Below are 14633 nucleotides of genomic sequence, written 5' to 3'. Positions count from 1 at the left end.
CATATCAACTCAAGTGAGGGGAAAATAAGGAATTTACTGCAAGAATAAAAGGAACCCTCCTGGAACATAAAGGCAAGAAGTGCAACCAGGCCTGGCGAGGAAATGAGACCAGAGCTGAGAGCTGTGGGAGCCCGAGGACGCCTCCTTGTCTCTCCCTGCACCGCCTCCGCGCACCCCCCCCCCCGCCCCCATCACCTACGCCCCTGCCCTCCTCAGTCCTCCCCCTGGACTCTGCTCCCCTGCCCACAAGCTGTAAGCCTACACTCAGCCCCCCGCCCCCAGTGACGGCTTGGCTACTCTCACCCCTGGAGAAATGCCGTGAGTGACCAGCGGTGTCACATCCCCGTCTCCCGTCCAATCTGCCGGGGCAGGAGCGCCTCGAGGAAGCGGAGAAGCCCCCTCGGCACCAGGCCTGCCCCGTGGGCTCATGGGAAACAAGGAGGAGCCCTCGGCTAGTGGGCGTGGCTACACGCTCCCCAGGGGCCCCAACCTGGACAGGGCTGCGGTCAGAGCTCTCCCGTCCAGTGTTGGGCAGAAAGGCCAAGACTTTCCAAAGGTAGCAAGGACACAGGCTCCTCTTAGACAAAGCTGGCAGTGTCAGCCAGACAACCGCTCTGCAGGCAATTTGGCACCCGGAAGTAAAACCCTAAAATACGTCCCCGAAGAGGGGGTCAGGCTATTCCAGCAGGCACCTTCACGAGCGGGACACCACACACCGATTTGGACATGCATTGACAAGCGAGAATAGATGTCAAGACATAGGGTTAAGTAGGGAAACCAGTAATTCTGCCCAGGGGTTAAGAAAAAGCTCAGGAGTTTCTGTCCCGGCTCTCTCTCTGTAAAGTTGGGCACGTTATCTAACCAATCTGGGCCTCAGTCTACGCATCTGGAGCAGTGGGGAGAAGCGATGGAATAATTCACATGGAGCGCTTCACATGTAAGGAGTAGTTATTAGTAGGAATGATGAAGATTACATCAGGGTCTGCCTACAATTGCCTAGCATTCCCCAGACTGGTATCTGAAGAAGACTGTTCCAAGAGCTATTACCTGATCAGACAAGTTTGGAGGACTACATGCAAGTTCCCAAAGGCACACTGATTGGCCTGCTAAAGGCACTGAGAAGTCCTATAGTAAAGAAACTTGACATTTCATTCAGTCAGTGTTTTCCAAATTCACTTGAGTAGTAGAACCATTTTTTCACAAGATCCCTGTTGCTATCCATAGACAACAATTTGGGGAGTTCCCGTGGAGGCTCAGCGGAAACGAATATGACAAGCATCCATAGGATGCAGGTTTGATCCCTGGCCTCTCTCCCTAGGTTAAGGATCCGGTGTTGCTGTGAGCTGTGGTGTAGGTTGCAAACGTGACTCGATCTGGCATTGCTGTGGCTGTGGCCTAGGCCAGCGGCTATAGCTCTGATTCCACCCCTAGCCTGGAAACCTCCATATGCCGCAGGTACAGCCCCAAACAAAAAACAACAACAAAAGAAAGACAATAGACAACAATTTGGGAAATGTTAGACCTGTGATCCCATTTTAATCATGCCTAATTAAACATCATATATAGACTTCCATGTGCATCCATATACGGGTTAGAACTCCTGTTCAAATAAGAGACCCTCTCTAATTAGTTTGGGACAAAGACGCAAGACAGCCCTCAGCCTCCTTCTCCCCTCTTTCTTCGCCTCCTCCTCTCTCTGGGGTCCAGCTCTCAGGGGAGCACAAAGGTCCTGCTCCCGTGGCCTCCAGCTTTGGTCCTGGCACCTGCAGAGACCCATCTCCATCTCTTGGGACCAGGAGACCACCTCTGACCCAGTCCGCCCAGACGGAGGTGGGGGATGTGGGATAAACATCACTGCCAGTGGTCCATCCACCCCAGGGACTGGGACTCACACCCTGGGTAGTCACCCCATAGATGGAACCCATTTCAGCATGCGCCCTCCCCCTCCCCAGAGGCAGATCAGTGCAGATAATCAAGATGAGTGGCCATTTCCTCCCCTCTCCTTCACGTGGAGGTGGGGAATTTGGCTTTTTCCTTCCCAAGTCCAAGGGAATCTTTCCTCCAGCCCAGGTGCCTGCAAGGAGAGGAAACGGGCTTTTCCAGCCCTGCACCTCGCCCCTGCACTGGCCTGTCTCTGTGCCACAAGCCCAGGCAAAGGGCTTACCCAGCCTGCACAGCCCCTGCTGAATGTCACCAGGGAACACAAGTTTTAGGGCCACCAGTTGTAAGGCATCACATATGAGAACTTGAAAAGGGCCTAGCCTCAAAATGTGGCTGAATGGTGGGACAGGAGCGGGAGACCAGCAGGGCCTGGGAGGGAGGGCAGGAGGTGGCCCTCCCTCCCCAGGGAGAAACTTTGGAATGGCCAGCCACCCACAGACAATTACATCAGCAGCCAGAACAGTGCACAAAGGCTACCTGAGCCCTGCCTCCCCAGGCCAAGCCCGGAGGCGGGAGCGGGGAGAAGAGCTCAATGCCAAGCCTCCCGTGGGGGAAAGAGGACAAGCCCAGGACACAAAGTGGCCTTGGATTTCCAAAGGACACATGGCAGAGTCTTGGATCCCAGCAGGAACTGGTCTTAATAACCCGGCGTGCAAAGTTATGGAATCGGACTGAGATGTCATTTATGGACGCGGCCACTCAGCAGGCAGGGAGAGGCAGTTCAGGGGGAGAGAGCGGAGTGGTGGCAGTTATTGGGAAAATAAAACCATTTCATGTTTAGACCCCTAATGAGTGGAGATGCCTCTAAACAGATTACACTCGATTTTTTTTCTTTATGCTTTTCTGTATTTTCTAATTTTCCTGCAATGAACATGTATTACTTGGGTAATAGAGAAAAAAATAAAAGCTTAAAAAGAGTCAGGTGGTGAGAGTCTGTGAGTCTCTGAGGACCTGCTGGCCCGAGGGTCCCAGGAACCCTGGAGGAGGGGTTGGGGAACTGAGGGCAAAGCAGACTTTCTGCAGCCAAGGCCCCCAGGGGAAGCTGACAGGGAGGAAACACAGGTAGCAGGCTTCTCCGTATGCAGGCTGGGGAGGTGGGAGGGAAGGCTGGGGAGAGGCCTGGGCAGGGCCCCACGGGAGGCTGAGCTGAGTGCATCCCTGTGCTCCATTTGGGAGCAGGGTACCAGGGAGGCTCTGGGGCAGGATTCTTTCAAATCCTGACTCCTCCCTCACCAGCTGGGGAAGCCAGGTGTCCTGCAGTGGGGAGCAAAGATTAGACAAGGGGCGTCTGGCCCCGAGGAGCTATCTGTCCCTTTCCCAGAGCCTTCTCTTGGTCTGGTGGAAATTAGAGTGAAAGAGGACCCCGAGGGCCCTGGGGACCTCAGCTGGTAGGCCCAGGCCACATGTCCTGATGAACTGCCCGGGGTCAGGGTGGGCTTGGGCACTGAATTGGGTAATGAGAAAGGGGTCGCTGAGATCTCAGACACAGACTTAGCTCTGAACCCCAGCTCCCAGGGCTGTGTGACCCTGGGGAAGCAACCTTCCCTCTCTGGCCTTCATTTTCCTCATCTGCAAAATGGGGATGATAAGAATGGTGCCTGTGGCAGATGGCATCACTGGCTCCAATTCTGTAGCCCTGCTTTTCGTCATGTGACCTGGCCATCACGTGAGTGCTAAAGAGGCAGGACATTCTCCTCCACTTGTGACTTGGAGCTTGGCCACGTGACTCGCTTTGGCAACAGAAGGAGGAAGGGGAACCCCCTTGGGGCCCAGAGCTCAGGAGGGCTTCAGTGTTTCCAGTGGCTCTCTGGGCCTCTGCTGGCCACAAACGAACAAGCCCAGGCTGGGAGCTGGACCCAGGAAGAGGACGGAGTGCGTGGAGCAGAGGTAATTGCCCCAGCCGAGCCCAGACAAGACCACCTCATGCCCAAGTAACCCTCAGATTGTAACCAAGATAGTGCCCGTGGGGCTCCTGGGCACACAAGCCTTCCTGTGTCCTCCATTGCTTGTTTTTAGGGACTAAGCCTCAGCCCCCATGACCTGAGTTCCGAAGGGCAGGGGCTAATCAGGGAAGGGAGGGGATGCCGAGACCCTGGGAGGAGCCGTGCAGCCTTGGGGCAGGGTCCTGGCTCCTCCTCAAAGGACAGACGTAACACTATCTTAGAGGCTTCCTGCAGAACTAAAACCAAAATGGAAGATGAAGGATGCTTCATTCCCTGAAGAAGGAGAACCACCAGAACCTGTCCTGGGGCCCCTAAACACCAGCTTTGAGAAACAATGCAAGCTTGCCTCCACCCCGATCCTTATCTAGGGCCCTGACCCTTATTCCACTCCCCCAACTATAAAACCATCTCCTAACCCCTTCCCAGGGGGAGCACAATCTTTAACGCATTCGTCTGCCGTGGCCCCCTTTGCCTGGCAAAGCCATAAAGCTATCTTTTTCGCCTTTGCCCCAAACCCTGTCTGTCTCTGCATTTCAATTTGGCACTGGAAGACAGGCCAAATTTCGGCAACAAGATCTGTGAGAATAAGTGATGGCTGCTTTGTAGCCACCATCCTTTGGGGTCGCTTGTTACACGGCACTTTTGTGGGCATTGCTGAGTTGATTCATTTCCACAAAGAGTCAGTGTGAGGATTCGGCGCAACAGTGCCTGCACAGTGCCTGGCGCATAGCAGATGCTCATTAAACGTCAGCTGCCCATATTAATATTATCAATGCCGTTGTTATTATCATCCATTGCACGGGAGAGAGCCCAGGAGGCCAGGGGGCAGGAGATGAGAGCTCGCAGAATCCCCACATTCATCATGTCAGCCCAGAGACGGCTCCAAGCGACAAGTGCCCCCATCCAGGTGGCTGCTTTTATTGCGCTGTTGAAATCCATTCCAATTAGGGGGTGAGACTACGGCTCCTGCTACCCCTGACACGTGTGAGACAAGCAGGGCTCAGGCCCCCCCAGGCAGAGGCTTAAGTATTTTATAATAATCATATTTCTTATGAAGCTTTAGTTTCACTTCCTTCAAATTAAGTCTCAGCAATAAAGCAAATCGATTCTCTCTCCCCAGGAAACAGCACTGGATTCTACCCGGCCCCGGCCGAGCCCTCGAAGTCTCTCTGGCAGGGGCCTCCCTCTCCCAGCCTGGAGGTGGCAGCTGGGGTGGCCTGGCTGGTGGTTGGCTGGCTCCCAGGACCTTGGAGCGTTTTCACTCTGGTCACTGCTCTGTCCCCAAGCCTCCAGGCAGCTTCTGGGAGCATCCAGCCAGGTGCCCTGGGTGCCTGGAGAGGCGGGACATCATGGGGGAAGAGACTCATGTCCACAATCCCTGCTTCCTACAGCTGTCCTTCTACCCGGTCACCTAGCTGGGAGGACGCGAAATAGCTTTTTTTTTTTTTTTTTTTTTTGCTTTTTCTGGCCAAACCCGAGGCATATGGAGATACCCAGGCTAGGGGTCAAATCAGCACTGTAGCTGCCGCTGGCCTACACCACAGCCACAGCAACACCAGATCTGAACCACATCTGCTATCTGCACCACAGCACGTGGCGCTGATGGAGCCTTAACCCACGGGGCGAGGCCAGGGATGAAACCTGCATCCTCGTGGATGCTAGCCAGTTCGTTTCCATTGAGCCACAGCGGGAACTCCAACGTAGCTTTTAGAACTGGAAGAATAAACGGAGTTCCCGCTGAGGCACAACCCGATTGGCGGTGTCTCTGCAGCACCAGGATGCATGTTGGATCCCTGGCCTGGCACTGTGGGTTAAGAGATCCAGCACGGCTGCAGCTGGGGAGTAAGTCACACTGTGGCTCAGATCTGGACCCTGGCCTGGGAACTCTATATGCAGTGGGGTGGCCAAAAACGGGGGGAAAAAAAAAAAGAGAGAGCCTGAAGACCTGAGGTGCTACAGTCCTGGCTTTGGTATCACAGCCTGACGCAAGGATCAGCAGGGAGGACGGGACAGGCTAGTGAGAGAAGGTGAAAACTCCCCTCCTCACCCCGCAGCGCCCCCATCCCAATCCCTCACCCCTCCCCATCTCCGGGGCAAGACCAGAGAGGCTGGTTGAGGTTGACCCTCTGCTTCCCCAGCCCCGCTTTCTGCGAGAAGACACCTAAGCAGAGGGAGAGAAGTGGCCGGCGATCCCCACAAGATGAGTTTGGGGTTCCAAAGCAGAGAACCCCTGCTCCTCCCTGGTCCCACCCAGGATGCCCACTCCCAGCAGCCTCCTGTGAGAGCAGGAGGCCGCAGGAGGTCATAGGGCATCAGGGCAGAGTGGGGGCCCAGAGAAGAGCAGCCCCGCCCTGTGCACTCAGGAAGGGGTTTGGGGTCAGGGCGCAAGTGAGGCCCTTGTCACGGAGGCACAATATGAGAAGGCGCCAAAATCTCAATGATCAACAGAAATAGTATTGTTTTTTCTCCGCTTTTTAGGGCCACACCCATGGCATATGGAGGTTCCCAGGCTAGGGGTCCAATCGGAGCCATAGCTGCCAGCCATAACCACAGCAACATCAGATCCGAGCCACGTCTGCAACCTACACCACAGCCCACAGCAATGCCAGGTCCTTAACCCACTGAGCGAGGCCAGGGATGGAACCCGCAACCTCATGGTTCCTAGTTGGATTCATTTCCGCTGCACCATGACAGGAACTCCAATGGGACCGATTTTTTAACTGAAGTGAGAAACCCCCAATTTGGCCAAATTCTGCCTGGATGGCTTTTTGGCCTCAGGAAGATGGAGTCTTGCAGTTCAAAATGCAAGTACTAGAGGATGTAAAAACGTCCAAGTTTCTGATGCTCCTTAAACACTGCCTCTGCCAGTCCCAGTCTATGAGCTCCGCACACAGTATCTCACTAAAAGCCCACAGCCCCTACGAGAAAGGGACACTCACCATCTCCAAGGGAACACCTGAGACCAGAGAGGTTAAGACACTTTCTTAAGGTTGCACAGCCTAGAAGGGGTGAAGTCAGGGTTCAATGCCAAGACTGCACCTTTACCCTCTTCTCCATGGGGCCTCAAGTGACATCTTTATTCACCAGAGTTGGTGACTATAAAATGCTTTCCTACTTTAGAAGCCTGGGCGGGGGACCCAGAGGTGCAGCCTTGTCTGGTGACAGAAACAAACAGGAGAACAGAAAGTTTAGTAATAATACAGAACAGAGGGAGAGAGGGGAACTGGATCATTACAAACCGCACCAAGGGCTCTAATGACATAGGACGGGGAAGGGGGTGCAGGGAGAGCCCAGTAGGGGTTCTGCTCCAAAGATGGGACCCGAGGCAGAGAACAAGGTGACAGGAGGCAGGAACCGAGGTGCCAGGGCAGCGGAGACCCTGTCTACCCTGAGAAGGATGGTCAGCCCCTCTGCAGTCACAGGACACCAAGCTGTACACAGCCATCGGCTTCTGCTGCCTGGCTCTTATCCAGAGGGTCCAGATGCCAGGTGGTCCCGCCAGGACCACCTGGGTCTCCTGGACCATCCTGGGCCATGTGTCCTGCTGTCTGGCCTCACAGCACCTGAGCCCCTTTGGACAAACTTGCCCACTCTCTCCGTGGGGCCTCCCCCAACCCCTGCTGCTCCTCCTCCAAGCTGGGAGCCACCCCAGAAGTCATCAGCAAACTCCCGGTGAGGCAGAACCTGCCTGCCTGGATCTGTTCATCACCCAGTTCCCAGGCCCTCGCACCCCCAGATAGGCAGGCAGGACGAGGTGTCCGAGCCCGAGTGGCTGAAGGGCCTCACGGCAGCCGGGCACCTGCCACCCCCACGCACGAGGCCAATGGACCTCTGGCCCTGGGCAAGGCCACTCGGAACTGAACCAAGCTCGCGGCCACGGCAAGGGGCTCTCCAAGCCAAGGATGTGAATGCGTTAATTAATGAATTAGCCATTTAATTAACATAATTAGGCCTCATTATTTTCCTTGCATCTATCGTCAATTTTCGGGCAATTAAAGTGAACATTGGTGGAGAATGGAGGTTCGGAGTTGTCACTGCAGGCACAGGATGGAACCACCGGGCCTGGTGTGACCCTCAGGCCACCAGCCCAGCTGAGAGGGAGGGGGCAAGGGAAAAGGAGCCTTGTGTGCGTACACACACGCACACGCGCATATGCACGCACACCCCCAGATGCAGTGTCCCCGAGTGGGTTTTCTGATCACTCTCCATTCATGAAGTGTTGAGCTCCTACGATGTGCCAGGCTCCATGCCAGGACACGGTTGTGACCAGGATGGGCAGGGAAAGGGAGGGAAGTTGTTGGGGATTGTCGGGGGTCGGCCTCCCAGTGAGCCTTTGAGGTCCACCATCTTTCCTTGACTGTGTGACCTAAGGCCAGTTCCTTAACCTCTCTGAGCTCTTTCCTATACAATGTGCATAAAGGTGGCATCTATCCCCATGGCATTATTGCAAGGCTCAGCAGAGATATGGCACATATCTCCATCCAGCTGGCACCCAGCCAAGGTGGTCCTGGTGCCATTCTCTCCCTCTCTTCCTCCTTCCCTCAGTTTCCAGACACATGCCTCGTTCTTTCCACGCTGCGTGATTCCATGGCTGCTCATAGTGTTGGTGAGTCTCTTGCCCCTTGAGTCCATCTCACCACACCTCCACTGGCAAGTTCTAGTATCAACACCATGTTGCGGATGAGGCAGCTGAGGCTGAGCGAAGCTACATCTCCTGTCTAAGAGCACAGCTGGTGAGTGCGGAACAGGACTCAAAGCCAGCTCAGTCTGCCTCTGGAATGTGACAGGACCTCCTAGGACCAGCCCTGTTCTAGAACAAGACTGGCAAAGCCATCTGCTCCGGGGATTTATATTCTAAGGAGGGAGACACGCATTAGATGAACCCCAAACAAATACAACCCACAATGCGATGAGTCCTTAAGGCTCTGAAGACAAAGGAAGCAAACAATAACAATAGAGGGAAAAGGAGATAAAGGCGATTGGGTCAGAGCCTCAGGACCAGTATTCAGGGAACAAGCTAAGGAGTTGATTCGGAGGGAGGAGGCGAAGGCCCTGAGGCCACCCTCCGACTGCTAGACCCAAGAGCTGGGGTGGAGCAACAGGCTGGCTGGATCCTGAGAGGCTGGTAGGATGTGGCAGGAATTTGGATTTTGTTGGGATTGGAAGGTTTGAGCCGAGGCGTGATGTGATGAAAGTGTAGAAAGATCACTGGCTGCCAAGCAGACGTGAGACTCTAGCGAGGTGAGAGTGGAGACAGGGCCCAGCTCTGAGGCCGCTGCTCTGGGCCAGACCCAGGCAAGGGTGTCTTGGGCAGGAAGGTCATGAGGCCAGCGTTGGTTCTGGAGACACTGTGAAGGTGGTGTCCACGGGACTTGCTGGGGCGGGGGATGAGCCTCGGGAAGCATGCAGATGCTGCTGTTTGAGACAGTGGCAGGGCACGTGGGCGTAGCAAGGTGAACCCCGACATCACTGCAGCTGTCACCTAGGCAGGTGGGCATCAGAAAGCTGGTGTCAAGAGAGCACCCGGAGGTCTTAGCCCTGAGCCAGGACCCGGTCCCCCAGGAGCCAGAGAAGATGTGGCTCTGGGGCTCACCAGCACCAGAAAAGGAGCCAGGAGAGAATCCTGGAAAAGAACAGCCCGTGAGAAGGAGAAAAATTAGGAGAGAGGCGCCCCAGAAGCCAAGGGAAGAGAGGGCTTCGAGGAGGAAGGAGTAGCCGAGCATGTCAAACACAAGTGACCGCAGTGCTGGTCGCGTGTCACCCAGTTTCAGCGGAGAGCTGGACGCCTGTGTGCAGAGAGTGAAAACAACTCTCCCGAGCATTTTGCTTCAAGGAAGCACGGAAGCTGGTGTTGGCAGGAGAACAAGGGCCCCAGGGGGGCGGGTTTGTTTACGAGGCTGGAGGTGTCACCACATGTTTGGGGCTAACAGATGAGCCAACCCTGGGAAATAAGACCCAGGGTTTGGATGATGTAAACTGTTTGATTTTTTTTTCTAATTTGTGTTTTTAACACATCCCCTTTCATACCATTTTTTAAAACCTGCTTTCTACCCAACTAATCACTCCAACTTGGTGTGTTATCTGACTGAAGACACTTTTTTCTTTTCTTTTCTTTTCTTTTTTTTTTTTTTTTTTGGTCCATTTAGGGCCACACCCATGGCATGCGGAGGTTCCCAGGCTAGGGGTTGAATCAGAGCTATAGCTGCCAGCCTACACCACAGCCACAGCAACGCTGGATCTGAGCCATGTCTGCAACCTACACCAGAGCTCACTGCAACACCTGATCTTTAACCCATTGAGCGAGGCCAGGGATCGAACCTGAGTCCTCATGGATCCTGGTCAGATTTGTTTCTGCTGAACCACGACAGGAATTCTGACACTTTTTACCCTTAGCCCAAGGGGCCTCCGCTTGTTCTGATGGTTTTCTTCAAAGTTCCCCCTGCATTTTCCAAGGAACAATACAAAACACAGGTCCAAACCCTTGCAAGTTCACGATCTTCTTTTTTGCATTTTGCCCTCGTAAGTTGTTATTTAGCACAAGTCTTGCTATTTCTAATGAGTGTGCCAACCTAGGGGCAGGAAATAGATCATGGATTTGAGACATAACATGAAGATCCCAGGCTGTAAAAATAGCCCATCAGCCACCCCAGCACAGAGTCAGACATCAGGCATCAATCATGAAGGCAAAGAAACAAAATTAGAAGAAGAAAATTCTGGAAATACAACCTCAGAGATTGTGTTTAAAAGGTAAGTCTAATTTAGGATTTCATGGCATTCGTTGGTTTTCAGCAAGCTGAACTGTCTTCCTTATAAGGTTCCACATTCACACATGAGATTTTTTTAAGTAGAGGTGCTATAAAATATTATATAAGTTATAGGTTTACAATATCTGGATTCACAGTTTTAAAGGTTTGCTCCATTTGTAGTTATTGTAGGAGTTTCCTTGTGGCACAGCAGGCTAAGCCTCCAGCATTGTCACTGCAGCGGTTTGGGTTGGATCCCTGGCCTGGGAACTTCCACCTGCTGCTGGCGTAGCCAAATATATATATAAAACAAAGCAAAATATTGACTATATAGGAGTTCCCATCATGGCGCAGTGGTTAACGAATCCGATTAGGAACCATGAGGTTGTGGGTTCGATCCCTGCCCTTGCTCAGTGGGTTAACGATCCGGCGTTGCCGTGAGCTGTGGTGTAGGTTGCAGACACGGCTCGGATCCTGCGTTGCTGTGGCTCTGGCATAGGCCGGTGGCTACAGTTCCGATTCGACCCCTAGCCTGGGAACCTCCATATGCCGCGGGAGCGGCCCAAGAAATAGCAACAACAACAACAACAACAACAACAACAAAAATATTGACTATATAAAACAAAATATTGGCTCTATTTCTCATGTTGTACAATATACCTTTGTAGCTTTTTTTTTTTTTTACAGCCACACCTGTGGCATATGGAATTTCTGAGACCAGGGGTCAAACTGGAGCTGCAGCTGAAGCCTGCACCACAGCCACAGCGACACCAGAACGTGAACCCACTGAGCAAGGCCAGGGATGGAACCTGCATCCTCACAGCAATGATGTTGGGTCCTTAACCGGCTGAGTCACCACAAGAACTCCCTTTTAGCTTCTTTTTGTACCTCTTACTCTCCCACCCCTATCTTGCCCCTCCCCTTACACTCTCCCCACTGGTAACTACTAGTTCTCTGTATCTGTGAGTTCTGCTTCTTTTTTGTTATATTTGATAGTTTGTTGTATTTTTGAGATTCCACATATCAGTGATAGTGTACAGTATTTGTCTTTTCTGTCTGACATTTCATTTAGCATAATGTCCCCCAACTACATCTACATTGCTACAAATTTCCGCTCTTTTTTATGGCTGAGTAGTATTCCATCTTATGCATATATGTGTGTGTGTGTATATAGTATATTGTGTATATACAATATATATACCACATATTCTTTATCTATTGATCTGTTGATGGAAACCTAGGTTACTTCCATGTCTCGAGTATTGTAAACAGTGCTGCTACGAACACTGGGGTGCATGTATCTTTTTGAATTCATGCTTTGGATTTGTTTTGTGTGTTTTGTTTTGTTGCTTTTCAGGGCCGCACCTGCTGCATATGGAGGTTCCCAGGCTAGGGGTCCAACCAGAGCTGTAGCCGCTGGCCACAGCCATAGCAACACAGGACCCGAGCTGCATTTGTGACCTACACAATCACGGCAACGCCGGATCCTCAACCCACTGAGTAAGGCGAGGGATCGAACCTGCAACCTCATGGTTCCTAGTCAGATTCATTTCCACTGTGCCATGACGGGAACTCCACTTTTGTTTGTTTTTAAGGTAGCATTATTTTTTTTTTTTCAGGACACTTTCCTTTTTTTTTTTTTTTTTTTTTGTCTTTTTGCCTTTTCTAAGGCTGCTCCCGTGGCATATGGAGGTTCCCAGGCTAGGGGTCAAATGGGAGCTGTAGCCACCGGCCTATGCCAGAGCCACAGAAATGCGGGATCCAAGCTGAGTCTATGACCTACACCACAGCTCACAGCAATGCTGGATCCTTAACCCACTGAGCAAGGCCAGGGATTGAACCCACAACCTCACGGTTCCTAGTCGGATTCGTTAACCACTGAGCCACGACGGGAACTCCACAGGACACTTTCTATTGCAGCATTAAAGCACATAAGGAAAAATGCACAAATCTGGTGCTCAGCCCAAAGTGTTTGAACAGAGTCAACACAGCATGAAACCAGCATTCAGATGGGAACCTATCACAAAGCACCTCACTGCCCCTAGGAGGCTGGTCCACACCAAGGGGAGCTCCCACCCTGACTTCCAGCACCACAGAACTTTCTGTAAATGAGCTCCTAGAGGCGGCGTCACTGGGCTCCAGCTGCTTCTGTCACATGTGAGATCCATTCCTGATGCTGCGTGGCCAGCAGATCATGCTGCAGTGTCCCCTGAGTGAATTCTCATTTATTCATTCATTCTATGAAAACAGACATTCAGTCCAGCATGGACCATAACCTGGAGAGCATTGCTACAGGCATTCTTGTACATGCCTCTTGGTGTGTGTGCTTTTTTTTTTTTTTGTCTTTTCTAGGGCCGCACCCATGGCATATGGAGGTTCCCAGGCTACGGGTCAAATCGGAGCTGTAGCCCCCGGCCTATGCCACAGCCACAGCAATGCGGTATCCGAGCCACGTCTGCGACCTACACCACAGCTCACAGCAACACCGGATCGTTAACCCACTGAGCAAGGCCAGGGATCGAACCTGCAACCTCATGGTTCCTAGTCGGATTCATTAACCACTGAGCCACGATGGAACTCCAGGTGTGTGTGCTTTTAGGAACATACAAGAGTCAAGAGCCTCTGTACTGGGCAAGCACTAGATGTTGATAGTCTCAAAACTCACACCCCAGAGGAGCATCTGGCCTGCCGGCCCTTGGCTCAAGGTTTAGGATTTTTTGCTCCTCGTTTGGTTTTCTAATGTTGCTTATTTCTCTTGAAAGCAATAGCTTTCAGCTGAGGATGATTTTGCGCCTCCTCCCCCGGGGGACATTGGGTAACATCTGGAGATATTTTGGCTGTCACAACTGGGGCAGCTGGTGGCATCTCGTGGGTAGAGGTGGCTGCTAAACCTCCTTCGAGCCACAGGCCAGCATCCAGGACAAAGATCAGTCCACTCCAACTGCCGGTGGTGCTGAGGTTGGGAAACCCTGCTTTGAAGGCATAAGTGGCTCACAGTGCCTACGTAAGGATGGAGCCGTACAATGGTGTTGGCAATTTCAAATCCCAAACTGACCCCAGAAGTAGCTTTAAGGAGGCAGATGCATGGTTGCCCAAGAGTCATGCAGAGTACAGGAGGGCTCCGAGGAAGAAGCAATCTGGACCAAGACAAATGAGGAGGGAGAGATGAGGTTCAAGGCTAAGTAGGAGCTTGTCTGGGTTCAAGGAGGGAAGGGTATTCTGGCAGAGGGAACAGCATGAGCTAAGTCACAAAGATATGGTGGGGTCTCAGAGGCAGGAAACCCATGTTCCCCGGGGGAATGGGGACGCTCCTTGGGGAGGGGCAGCTTAAGATGGTCTTGGAGGATGCTCAGTCCCCCAGGGGAAGGACCAGCCAGCAAGGACTGGTGCCCACATGGGATTTCTCAAGTCCCAGGAACCTGGGAAGCTGGGGGCAGGGAGAGAGGGTACCAGCCATGGCAGTTGGAGGGGACTTGGGATAAGGCAGCAGTGACTGAGTCCAAAAGGCAGCTGAGGTGGTAACCCAGAACATGTCAAAAAAATTCCCATCCTCCAAACCTGCTCCACGCTCTTCGTCCCGACCCAAACCTCCTGGAAATAAACTAAAGGCCCTTGATCTCTGTCCCTAGTGTCACCATGTGTAATCCATCAGCATATTCCATAGCTTCCAAGGCCCCTGGACCTCCACTGCCACCAGCTCGTCCAAGCTACCATTCCCTGCTGCCTGGACTACGGGCCCAGCATCCCCAGTGGGGTTCCTGCCTCCACTTAGGCACCTTCCAAATTCTCCCTACATGGAAGCCGTCAGAGAGATCTTAGTAAAACATAAAATGAACAAGTCCCTTGGCTGCTGGAAACCCCGCTGCGTTCTCCTGCCATAGTCCGGGCCGTGCCACTCTTTGTGGGTCTTGGCTCCAGTTCGGGCTCCTCTCCAGGAACCTCTGGAGCAGCAGGAGGCTTGGAGCCACGCCTGGATCCTGCTCTGTTCAGGCTTCCTGCAGCCCGG

The 14633-nt window shown here is 52.8% G+C and overlaps 1 protein-coding gene across 10 annotated transcripts in view; it reads right to left on the bottom strand.

The window, feature by feature from the left end:
• The window catches only part of MVB12B (multivesicular body subunit 12B), a 492693-nt gene that overhangs the window by 436637 nt on the left and 41423 nt on the right, over positions 1 to 14633 (bottom strand). For 7 of the 10 annotated variants that reach the window (XM_084996518.1, XM_084996582.1, XM_084996524.1 and 4 more), the window contains exon 1: positions 304 to 400. The exons of the other annotated variants lie outside the window; for them this stretch is intronic. The gene's annotated coding sequence lies outside the window, so the exon portion shown is untranslated. Of the gene's footprint in view, positions 1 to 303; positions 401 to 14633 lie in introns of those variants that run through there. 10 annotated transcript variants of the gene reach the window in all.

The sequence above is a fragment of the Sus scrofa genome, chromosome 1 (genome assembly GCF_054392235.1).
Source record: "Sus scrofa isolate SSC_HxYL_T2T_F1_AM1 chromosome 1, Sscrofa_HxYL_maternal_Yorkshire_Landrace_v2.0, whole genome shotgun sequence".
NCBI lineage: Eukaryota > Metazoa > Chordata > Mammalia > Artiodactyla > Suidae > Sus > Sus scrofa.
This window is presented reverse-complemented; position numbering and strand designations above follow the sequence as displayed.